The sequence below is a fragment of the Danio rerio genome, chromosome 9 (genome assembly GCF_052040795.2).
Source record: "Danio rerio strain M-AB ecotype USA chromosome 9, GRCz13ab, whole genome shotgun sequence".
In the NCBI taxonomy this organism is placed as follows: domain Eukaryota; kingdom Metazoa; phylum Chordata; class Actinopteri; order Cypriniformes; family Danionidae; genus Danio; species Danio rerio.
Genome location: NC_141029.1, coordinates 54,464,219 through 54,476,553, shown reverse-complemented (window position 1 = coordinate 54,476,553; position 12,335 = coordinate 54,464,219). Strand labels below are relative to the sequence as shown.

At 34.4% G+C, this 12,335-nt stretch overlaps 1 protein-coding gene and 1 long non-coding RNA gene across 7 annotated transcripts in view; both read left to right on the top strand.

Moving 5' to 3' along the window:
• Window positions 1-2,001: 2,001 nt before the first annotated feature.
• tanc1b (tetratricopeptide repeat, ankyrin repeat and coiled-coil containing 1b) overlaps window positions 2,002-12,335 on the top strand; it is a 326,871-nt gene continuing 316,537 nt past the window's right edge. For all 6 annotated transcript variants that reach the window (XR_015499911.1, XR_015499912.1, XR_015499913.1 and 3 more), the window contains exon 1: window positions 2,002-2,077. The gene's annotated coding sequence lies outside the window, so the exon portion shown is untranslated. The remainder of the gene's footprint in view (window positions 2,078-12,335) is intronic.
• The window catches only part of LOC147835440 (uncharacterized), a 456,431-nt gene continuing 453,417 nt past the window's right edge, over window positions 9,322-12,335 (top strand). The window contains exon 1 of the long non-coding RNA XR_015500105.1: window positions 9,322-10,358. This is a non-coding gene — a long non-coding RNA (uncharacterized LOC147835440). The remainder of the gene's footprint in view (window positions 10,359-12,335) is intronic.

Below are 12,335 nucleotides of genomic sequence, written 5' to 3'. Positions count from 1 at the left end.
AGACTATTTTCTGTGACTGAAAAGGTCGTAAACGGCATAATACAACATTATTTTCCTGTTCAGAATCTGCACAGCTCCAGTGTAGTTAGGGATACTAAACAGGGATACTAAGGGATACACTCTTACTTCAACAGTAAATCAAGATGCCTCACTAGTATTCAAAGGCCCCTTGATAGTAATAAATTAGACAATTTCTGTGACTAAAAAGGTTGCAAACGGCTTAATACGACATTATTTTCCTGTTCAGAATCTGCACAGCTCCAGTTTAGTAATAAGTACTATCTTCAACAATAAATCAAGATGCCTCACTAGTATTTAAAAGCCCCTTGATAGTTATTAGAATATTTTCTGTGACTAAAAAGGTAGCAAACGACTTAATACAATATTATTTTCCTGTTCAGAATCTGCACAGCTCTAGTTTTATAATGGATGCTATTTTAATTCAACAATGAATCAAGGTGCCTCACTAGTATTTAAAAGCCCCTTGATAGTAATTAGACTTTTCTGTGGCTAAAAAGGTAGCAAACGGCTTAATACGACATTATTTTCCTGTTCAGAATCTGCACAGCTCCAGTTTAGAAAGGGATACTAAACAGGGATAGCCTACTAAGGGATACACTCTTACTTCATAAGTAAATCAAGATGTCTCACTAGTACTCAAAAGCCCCTTGATAGTAATTAATTAGACTATTTTATGGGACTAAAAGGTAGTAAATGGCTTAATACGGCATTATTTTCTTGTTCAGAATCTGCACAGCTCCAGTTTAGTAATAGATACTATCTTATTTCAACAGTAAATCAAGATGCCTCACTATTAGTCTACTCAAAAGCCCCTAAAGACAGTAATTAACTATTTTCTGTGACTAAAAAGGTAGAAAACGGGTTAATACAGCATTATTTTCCTGTTCAGAATCTGCACAGCTCCAGTTTAGTTCTGAATACTCTCTTCAACAGTAGGCCTAAATTAAGAAGCCTTGCTAGTAGAGAAAAGCCCCTTGCTTAGGGTAATTAACCATTAGACTATTTTTAGCGACTAAAAAGGTAGTAAACGGCTTAATGCTGCATTATTTTCCTGTTCAGAATCTGCACAGCTCCAGTTTAGTAATGGATACTATCTTATTTCAATAGTAAATCAAGATGCCTCACTAGGCTACTTAAAAGCCTCTATAGATAGTAATTAACTATTTTCTGTGACTAAAAAGGTAGCAAACGGGTTAATACAGCATTATTTTCCTGTTCAGAATCTGCACAGCTCCAGTTTAGTACTGAATACTCTCTTCAACAGTAGGCCTAAATTAAGAAGCCTCGCTAGTAGAGAAAAGCCCCTTGATTAGGGTAATTAAGCATTAGACTATTTTCAGCGACTAAAAAGATAGTAAACAGGGTAGTACGACATATTTTCCTGTTCAGAATCTGCACAGCTCCAGTTTAGTAATTGATACTATTTTACTTCAAGAGTAAATCAAGATGCCTCACTAGTAGGCTACTCAAAAGCCCCTATAAATAGTAATTAACTATTTTCTGTGACTAAAAAGGTAGTAAACGGGGTAGTACGACACATATTCTCCTGTTCAGAATCTACACAGCTCCAGTTTTGTAAAAAACGCTGTCTCACTCAACAGTAAATCAAGATGCCTCACTAGTGCTCGAAAAGCCCCTTGATAGTAAACTTTTTTTTTTTTTTTTTTTTTTTTTTTTTTTTTTTTTTGAGGGTAAGACATTTAAGAATCAAGAACAGTACATAAATTAAAGTCATTACAAAATGAAATAGTTCTGTTTGCTTTCTTATTTTTAGATAATGAAATTAATTGTATATAATGACTAAATTCTTGCAAAAACACAGGAAAATATGGTTTAGTATTAGTAAATTTGCATTTGTGGATATGGAATTTACAAAGAAAATAAATTAAATTTATAACAACCTTGATAGTAAACATACTTTGGCGCAGACGACGCGATGACGTCAGAGGGAGGAGGAGGAGCTGCGCGCGCATCATCATCAGCACACCGACTGTCCGTGAGAGAGAAGCGGCGTCCTCAAACTTTTCCCAGGCGGAGAATTAATGACATAAATCAGGTAAAGTGCTGTTTTTATCTTCACTGCTGTCTGTGGATGTTAACCGACTGTTCAAAACTTCCCGAAACACCTTCAGAGGCTCGTAAGTGAAGTTTATAATTTGTTTCGCGGTGTTTATTTCGTTATTCGGGATCTCAGGTTAAACGGGAATATGCCGAGGCTTGTCCGCTTCTCTGATATTGATATCAGCGCTGTTTTCCGAGTGGATTTGGGTTATAAAGTGATCAAATGTAGACTGGAAACTTTTGTAGACGTGTGGTTGGATTTTTGGCGTGTCCTGATGGGATCATCTCCTCATGTTGTGGGATATCTGGTTCATTGAGATTCACTTATGGGGATGTAGCGTTATGGATGGTAGTTGGAAGCTGATCATGACATGAGGAACGCTGAGATATAACATGATTTGTCATGTAATTTATATGAGCTTTTTGACAATGCAACTTTAAAAAAAAGACTTTATTAACAAGAACAAGTATGTAGAGTTTCATTAAAAAAAGTATTTCCCATGCGTTAACAACAAGCATTAAACATGAGAATAAAGACAATAAAATTAACAAAAAAGGAAGAGAGAGTAGATACTCATCTATTAAGATACAAATATATTATAAAGTGTATATTGTGGGATTTCTGATTATTTGAGATATTTTTTGGGGGTGGGTGGGGGGGGGTGTAACGTTATGGATGGCAGTTGGAAGCATCATTAATGTTACAATGATCATGACATGAGTAATGTTGACATGTGACATGATTATTTGTGTAGCTTTTTTGAGGTATACAGTTTTTATGCTTTATTAACAAGAACAAGCATGTATAGTTTGATAAAACGTATTTCACATGCTTTAACGACAGGGATTAAACAAGAGAAAAAATAAAATAAAAAAGGAAGAGAGGGTACAAACTCATCAGTTAACATACAAACATATTATAAAATGTGTATTGTGGGATTTCTGAATTATTTTTAGCGAGGTAACGTTATGGATGACAGTAGGAAGCATCATTAACGTTACAAATTACAATGATCGTGACGTTTACATCTAATGTGATTTTTCATGTAAATTATATGAGCTTTTTTTTGGAGCTATACAGTGTTTTATGCTTTGACAACAAGAACAAGCATGTATAGTTTCATTAAGAGTGTTTCACATGCTATAACAGCAGGAATTAAACAAAAGATTAAATAAAATAACATGAATTAATTAAAAAAGAATAAGAGAGTACATATTCATGCATTACCTACAAATATATTATAAAGTGTATATTGTGGGATTTCTGATTCATTAAGATAATTTTTTTGTGTGTGCATGTAACGTTATGGATTTCAGTTGGTAACATCGTTATAATGTATACACTGATCATGACATGAGTGACGTCGAGATATAACATGATTTTTCATGTATTTTTTATGTTTTTTTGGACTATACAGCTTTTTAAAAATACTTTATTAACAAGGACAAGCATTGTACAGTTTCACATGCTTCAACAACGAGGATTAAATAAGAGAAGAAATGAAATATAAAAAAAAGAAGAACAGGTACATACTCATCTATTAACATACAAATATAATGTTAAAAACATTGTGGGATATCCGATTCATTAAGATAAATTTTTGGCCATGTAACGTTATGGATGACAGTTGGGAGCATCATTACACTGATCATGACATGAGTAACGTTGACATATAACATGATTTTCGTGTAATTTATATGTGTTTTGATGGCTTTTGTGTGCTTTATTAGCAATACCAAGCATTGTACAGTTTCATTATACAGCAACAGTATTTCACATGCTTTAACACCAAGGTTTAACAACAAGAAAAGAGAAAAATAGATAAAATAAAAAAATTAAGAGAGAGTACATACTCCTCAATTAACATACAAATATATTATAAAGTATATATTGTGAGATTTTTTTGGGGATGTAACTATGGATGGCAGTTGGAAGCATCATTAATGTTACAGTGATCATGACATGAGTAATTTTGACATCTGACATGACATTTACATCTAATATGTTTTTTAAACTATATAGTGTTTATGCTTTAATAACAAAAACAAGCATATATAGTTTAATTAAAAGTATTTCACATGCTTTAACAACAATGATTAAACGAGAAGAAATGAAATAAATAAATCAAAAATAAAGAGAGGGTTCAAACTCATCAATTAACATACACATATATTATGAAGTGTAAATTGTTGGATTTCTGATTCATTGAGATTCATTATTCTTGGGATGTAACCTTATGGATGGCTGTTGGAAGCATCATTACACTGATTATGACATGATTTACATATAAATTATATGTTTTTTTGGACTATACAGCTTTTAAAAATACTTTATTAACAAGAACAAACATGCAGTTTCATTATTCACCAAAAGTGTTTCACATGTGCTAACAACAATGATTAAACAAGAGAAGAAATAAAATAAAAGAAAGAAATAGATAAATGAAAGAAAGAGAGGGTGCATGCTCATAAATTAACATATAAATGTATTGTACATTTTTACATTTTTAATTTCTGTAAAAATAAAATGCACTTAACACCAGAAATATACATTTATATAAGCATTTTATATAAAAAATTGTTATAGGTGGAACATAAGTTATTTGTTTTAACTCCTTTTCTATTTTTAGACGTAGAAATTACATTTATAAACGTTATAATATCTTTTTTTAAGCATTATAAAGTCTGGTTTTCTTTTTGTGAACTTTCATTTGCATGAGTGTTATTCAACGGTGGGAAGATTTTTTGTTTTTAACACATTTTTAAAACAATAGTTCTAAGAAATCATTTATTTGATCTTTTCCATGATGGCAGTACACAATTTTACTACTTATTTTGCACAATACTAGTATTTAGTTCAAAGTGCAATTAAAAGGCTTAACTAAGTAAATTTGTGGTGCTAATGTGCCCAACATGGCGTTTATGTGTGGAGTTTACATGTTCTCCCTGCGTTCGTGTTGGTTTCCCCCACAGTCCAAAGACATGCGGTACAGGTGAATTGGGTAGGCTAAATTGTCTGTAGTGTTTGAGTGTGTGTGTGGATATTTCCCAGCGATGGGTTATGGCTGGAAGGGCATCCGCTGCATAAAAAAGTGCTGGATAAGTTGGCGGTTCATTCCAATGTGGCGACCCCGGATTAATAAAGGGACTAAGCTGACAAGAAAATGAATGAATATGCCCAACATGCTCGGATAAGTCATTGGACAGCAGTGGTTTGTTCTGCAGCCAATCAGAGCTAATATTATTGACCTTAGCAGCTACACTTTTATTAATATTCCAGACAAACTAAAAGAAAAATGGCTTTCTCCAGAAGAAAAAATATAATAAAAAATACTTGGACAATGTTCACTCCTGTAAAACATCACTTGGAAGCTATTTGCAAGAATAGGCCTGTCACAGTTATCAAGATATGCACTTATCGCACAACACATGGACATGACCTCAATCATTTTTGGTGCTGCAATATACATCGCCCATACATAAATTTTTTTAGCAACATTTTAGCTGATTGTGCAGCATCTCTATCTCTATTGGAGGTGTCAGTGTGGTTAAAAATCACTATAATATTTACTATTACTATAGTATATGTTCATGTGGGTGTCTGACAACTGAAAATAGATCTGGCAGCAGATATCGCAGCCTCTGTTACTTTTTTGTTAACATTTATTGTAATTCATTTGTTTAGGATATTCGTTTTCACATTCTGATTCCAAAACCTCATTATTGAATTGTTATAATGACTATAATTAAATTAAAATATTCTTAAGGATAAAATATTACGTGTTCTTTGGAAGAGCGATGATATTATGTTGTCATTTTGGCATTATATAATGAGTGGCATAAAATTGTCTTAAAATGACAATAATATCATTTATCACAATATAATTTATCACAATATATTTTAAATCGTACTACAAAAATAGATATCGTGAGAGGCCTATGAATGAATATAAACATTGCAGGAGGGCACAAACCTTTGTTTTGTGACGTAAAAAGTAACCTTCATTCATCGATTTAAATACTTTGGACCAGTGGTTCTCAAACGTTTTGCTGTGTGCACCCCTTTCTAATATTTGACACCTGTCAAGCTTCCCTTACCCGATTAAACTCCACATTTTCAAATACATTAACTAAATAAAAATAATAAAATACGTGAATTTAATGGACGAGCTTTAATGAAGTTGACAATTTTCACAGCGTCATTAAGTACAGACAAAAGTTCATCTGGCATGTTTTTCACCGCTAGCGCTTCTTGGTGGATGCTGCAGTGTACCCAGGAAACCGATGGTGCAACCTTTCGGATGAAAGCCACTGCTCCTTTGTGCCTCCTTTTTTCTTCTTCTGCAGTACCTCCAATATTCCTTGAAAAAAACGTTCAGGCCTGTCTTGTATGTGGCTGTGACTTGTTTGTAAGTGCCGGACCCTATGTGAGGGCTTAAGACTGCTATTAGCTAAAACTTCACCATAGACTACACATTGCAGATTTGGATTTTTCTGCATCTCCAATCCATGTAAACCCAAAACCAATGGAACTGTCGCTATATTTAAGTTTTTTTACTTGACATTTTCTCACTGTCTATCATAGGCCTAATTCTCTTCATCAGTACATCTCCTCTGGATTTCTCTGTTTGGCCTCTTTACCTAGTCCGTATATTCAAGGGCGCTGCACATCTCCACAGAAGAGGCTGATGTAGATGGTTCATCCCTACTGTCACTTGGCTTCTTTAAAATGGCAGTTTTTAACCAGGTGTCCATTTTGGTGAATACACTAAGCGGAAAAAAACATTACGAATGTATGATCACTTAGCGCCTAATGGAAAAGGGCGGGGTTATTGTGGTGCAGATGTGAAATCGCAAGATGAGTATGCAAAGGTTGTAAATTACAATTTGTAATGTGATTTTTTTTTTCTCTCTTTCTCAGTAAATTTATTTTCTCTCAAAAATATGACATGTGAAGTTTACCCGAGATAAATGCATAGAAATAATAAAAGATAACATTTTCCGCCATCACAAGCATTCTATTGTGCACCCCTAGGGGTGCATGCACCCAGTTTGGGAACCGCTGCTTTAGACGCATGTAATAAGTTGTTTTGTAAATGTGATTAGTGAATGATTAAGTGATTAGTAAACGATTGCTTCATGATGATTAAAACTTGAGTAATTTCAGTCTAATGGCTTTTGATTGTATGAAGAGAAAATTCGAGGTCAACTTTGAGACAAATTTGTATTGCTTATAAATATTAATTACTGGTACAAATGTTAGTGCTTAATGTCGTTTTTCCAATGTGTGTGCTAGAAATGAAAACACACACCATTGTAATGATAAGAGTGTTAGCCCACTGGGCCATGGGTTTAATGATAATAAAAATATCTGGGCAATAATTGGACACATGTTTGTTGCAATCAAAGTCTTTGGATAATATCTTTTTAAAAAGAAAATACTTGTTCACGGTAATTTAAAGTGTGTCGACAAGCTATTTTGCTTTATTGATCATATATAGAGGATAATAAATAAACAGTGTTGAAGTGCTTCCTTTCCGTCAATTACATTTTTTTGTGATTTTTGTATAACTAGTCAATTAGACCTATTTTTGAGATGGTTCTGAATTGAATAAAAGTGCCCTAATATAAAATCAATAATTATGTCTCAATAAAATAAAAAAAAGCTTGTATAATTATTTTTTTAGGGTACTGATATACTTTAGTTTACAGGTTATTCTCAAGTCCAGGCAATTTTGACAGAAATATTAAAAAGGAAATAAATATTTTTGTATATAACACACCATTTTAGGTCTGTTACAGTCGGCCTGTTGCATGACAATTTTATCTGTTTTATTAATTATAGTAATGTTTAAACATTTCATAGTGGCTCATGGTGCTTTAATTAGGATCATATTGAGACTGAAACCGCTCATCATCAGTTTTGTGATGGAGTTTTAATGCCCTCTTCTCTATGGATTTGTGAGTCATGAGCGTTGTTTGTGTGCTGTTGACAGAGGACACTCCTTTTCTTAGCCTTAGGAAAGCTCGCCATGGATTCACTATACATGTTTTTCCCACGGTCATGGAAATCAGGACACTTTAAATTTTAGTTCAAATTTCAATTTGTCATATATGTAACATGATTGTGCATTTTCCAGCCCAGGCTCATTGGAAATATGTGCCTCAGCCTACATTTTGTGAAGCATAAAGTACGTTGATTCAGGTACATTTCATTGCATGTTTTAGATGAGAAAATCACTAGAGGGCGATGTCTATACGTTTTCTCAAATCTGAAATGTGTCACTTACTGTGCATTCACACCGAAAGCGGCGAGAGCGTCACAGTAGCTGGAAGTCATTCATTTTCAATTGGAGCCGGCAGCGAGGAGCGAAGCGGCACATCTTCGCTGGTGTGTTTGCGCCAAGGAGAGTTGAAATAAAGTCAACTTTATGGTAATAACATATGTTATGGTTCAGCGGCAAGCAATCTGAATGTAGAAGTCCACCGCTTGAGAGAAATCCAGAGAACACAGTCCTGTGAACTTTGGTTTTGACCACACTTGTTCCCAAGGGTTTGATTTAGGCATGGGACGATAACTGGTTTCAAGGTTTACAGCAATTTGGAAAAGTCATGGTTTTAAAACCGCTAAAAATGTTTGTTATACTGTTCTTAAGGTATATGTAAGTTTTTTTATGTGTTGTAAAGAAATTTGTGTTTCTGAAACTAATGAAGAGAGCATGAAGCCAATGATTTATTACAATTATTTTACCTGACATGTTTACAGTTCCAAAATATTATAAATGTTTTCTAAAATAAAACATATTGTTTTTAATTGGGGGAAAAAGTAGTTTTATTTGACCCGGACATTCAAAAAGAACATATTTCATAGCAGTAATCACAATACCGTGAAGCGTGATATTTTTATCCAAGGTTATCATACCATCCGAAACCTATACCCCGGCCCATGCCTAATTTGATCAAAGGGAGCCTGATTATTGTGGTTGCCAGATTTCCCATTATATATAATTTTTAAAATTATTTTACATTTTTTTATTAGAACATAACACAAAATCAAGATGCATCAGAAATAGTAAGGATACATATAGATACTTAAAAGATTGGGGAGGAAAAAAAAGGGACATTTGCACAGTTTTATTTTAAAATAATATATGTTGTGTTGAATTTATATATAAAATATGTTACAATAAATAATTAAATAAAAATAATAAGAAAATAAAAGAAAAAAAAGGGGGGTGTGGGGGGAATTGGGAGATGTCTCGTATACTTGTCGTCTATGTAATTTAGCTGTTCATTAAATCTATGTTGCACGTTTAAAGTTACACATGTATAATTGTTAGAATTGGATTCCATTTTACTTCAAATATATTCATCTGGAGTCTAAGGCAATAAGTTATTCGTTCCATTTCACCAATTTCTCTAATTTTTATTTTATCCATTGGTCATACGTAGGTGGGTCTGATCTGAGCCAGTTAGACGGATCTCCCATTATTTATGATGTTTTCTTACAGGGACATACATTACAAAAAGTTATTGGTGAGTTTGTAAGTTATTCATTTATTCATTTATTTTCTTGTCAGCTTATTCCCTTCATTAATCCGGGGTCGCCACAGCGGAATGAACCGCCAACTTATCCTGCAAGTTTTTTACGCAGTGGATGCCCTTCCAGCCGCAACCCATCTCTGGAAAACATCCACACACACTCACACACACACACTCATACACTATGGACAATTTAGCCTGCCAAATTCACCTGTACCGCATGTCTTTGGACTGTGGGGGAACCCGGAGCACCCGGAGGAAGCCTATGCGAACGCAGGGAGAACATGCAAACTCCACACAGAAACGCCAACTGAGCCGAGGTTCGAACCAGCGACCTTCTTGCTGTGAGGCGACAGCACTACCTACTGCGCCACTGCCTCGCCCTTTGTAAGTTACTGATGAGCATTAATGTTAAATGCATATTTTTTGTCAAAAAAGCGGGAATGTCCTATAACAGGTCAGTGTAACTATAACAACAGCACCTTGCGAACCACTGACCTAAATTCAACCAAAAGTGTTTTCAAAAGCGGACGTAAGATTAAAATGCACTTTGACCTGGCAAAAATATCTAATTACAAATCATAAACACCATTAAGTTGTTTGGTAATATTTATTTGGCGTGCAAAGAACTGCATAAACTTCCCTGTAAATATCATTACTGTGAAAAAACATTACTGTGTTTTGTCATCATGCTGCCCCCTAGTGTTCATTTTACACACAAACTGCAGTCAAATGTATAGCCGCTTTTCCACTATCGTGCTGAATAGTTCTTTAAACAGAACTGTTCCATTCCGTGCCAAACCGGGCCAGACAGCATGGATACGGTTTCATTTTCCACTGTCGTGCTGCGACAAAGCTCTTTAAACATTACACAAAACCCATCAGTAGTTGCCTTGGTAACGCAATGTAAACGGCTCCCTTTGTTCAATTAAAGTTAAATAAGAACCGAAACAAGTTTTTTTTTTTTTTCCATAAAAGCAAAAGCAACCATGTGACTAAATACTGTTATGCCGCTCTATCAAATAGGGGTGCTAAATATAGGTACATGTGCACCCTTATTTATTTATATGTTGCGCAGCTCTGGCTAAATTTTATTTGGAGGGAAAATTACCAAAATGTAACGTGATGATTGAAAATAATTAGAGGGGAAATAAATATTTAAAATCTCTGAACATAACAGAAAAATAAAGAATGATAAGACAACAATAATAGTGCATTTGTATATAGTGGCAGAAATATCATTTTGGACAGGCCTTGTCAAAGTTGAGCGGGCACTTTCACTAACAAAAACACAGCACATAAATTATTTCATTTTTAACAATCAATTAAATTACACTGCGTTTTTATATCAAAAGTTGATAATGATATAAAATATACTACATTATGATGGTACAATGAAACCAATTAAGCGATGGCTGTTGTTTGTTTTACTATTCAAACATTAAATAACGAATGCAGCAAGTGAAATAAAAAACGAAATTTGAAACAACACATATAGCAGGATTTAAAGCATATAAAGCACTATTATATTTAGCAAAATGCTGCTCTGTTATCTTTTTATTTTGATCATTTTATTTTTATTATTATAATTATTTTGTGTTCATAATTAGCCTAACTAACAAGCTGAAGGCGAATTATTGCTTGACGTTTTAGAAAATATTTGCGTAGCTATTAAAGATCACCAAGAACAAAAACACAGAAACATGTTACATGCCTCATTAATGTCATCTAACGTATGTATAACTGAGTCATATAATTGCCTATAGCTGAAATGATGAAAATTGCTCATTTTATGTTTATAAAACATTTGTCAAAACGTATTGATATTTTTTGAGTAAAAGCAATACTGACATTTAAGAATCCATATTTATTTAATTCATTCATTGTTTTGACTTGTTTATTAGTGCATATGCTATAATATAAATCATTCAACAGTACCTTGGACAGTTACAGTGCCGCTCCGCAAAGCTTTCAAGCAAAGTCTTTTGGACAGCCGACATTACAACACGCCGTCCTTCAGGTGGTCTCGCCGGTATTAACAAGCTGTCCTGGCTTTGAATTAAAAAGTGCAATTATTTCCTCGTTGTTAAAAGAGTCTGCAAGTTCGTGTTCCATGGATATAGTGATGTTGTTGTGGAATTTGGACATCGACGATGCTAAGCGTGACTTTATTCGCTTTATTCGATGCGCAGCAGGAAAAAAAAGTCAGCAGCGCAAATCGCTGGCATGTCTCTCCCGGATCAGAGCGAGTTTTGTGCTGTGAAATACAGCGCTGCGTGCAATAAACTCACATTCAGGCAGGCGAAGTAGGTCTGTATTCAAGTCAATAAAATAATAACTTTAATGAATAAAATATCTTCGTAAGAATGTGATGAGTTATTCACTTCTCTGCCAGAGACTGCTCTATGGTTTTAAAACCTTTTTCAAACTGTATCGTTTAGACCTGAATCATTATTTTATATTAAATGTACTGTAGTTTATTGAGGATGTCTGATGACTAGTGCGCTTCTGCTGAGCCAGCTGTGGTAGCTTAGCAACAGAGCTGCGACATCAACACACAGAATCTGTCAGCACAGTTCAGCACGGTTGTCTAACCGTGCCGAGAATTCCGGGCCGAGAACGGTTTGTAATCGTGCTGCGCCGTTCCAGGCTCAGTGGAGAAACAACCGTATCCGTACCGAAGTGTTCTTAAAACGGTTTGGCACGATTGT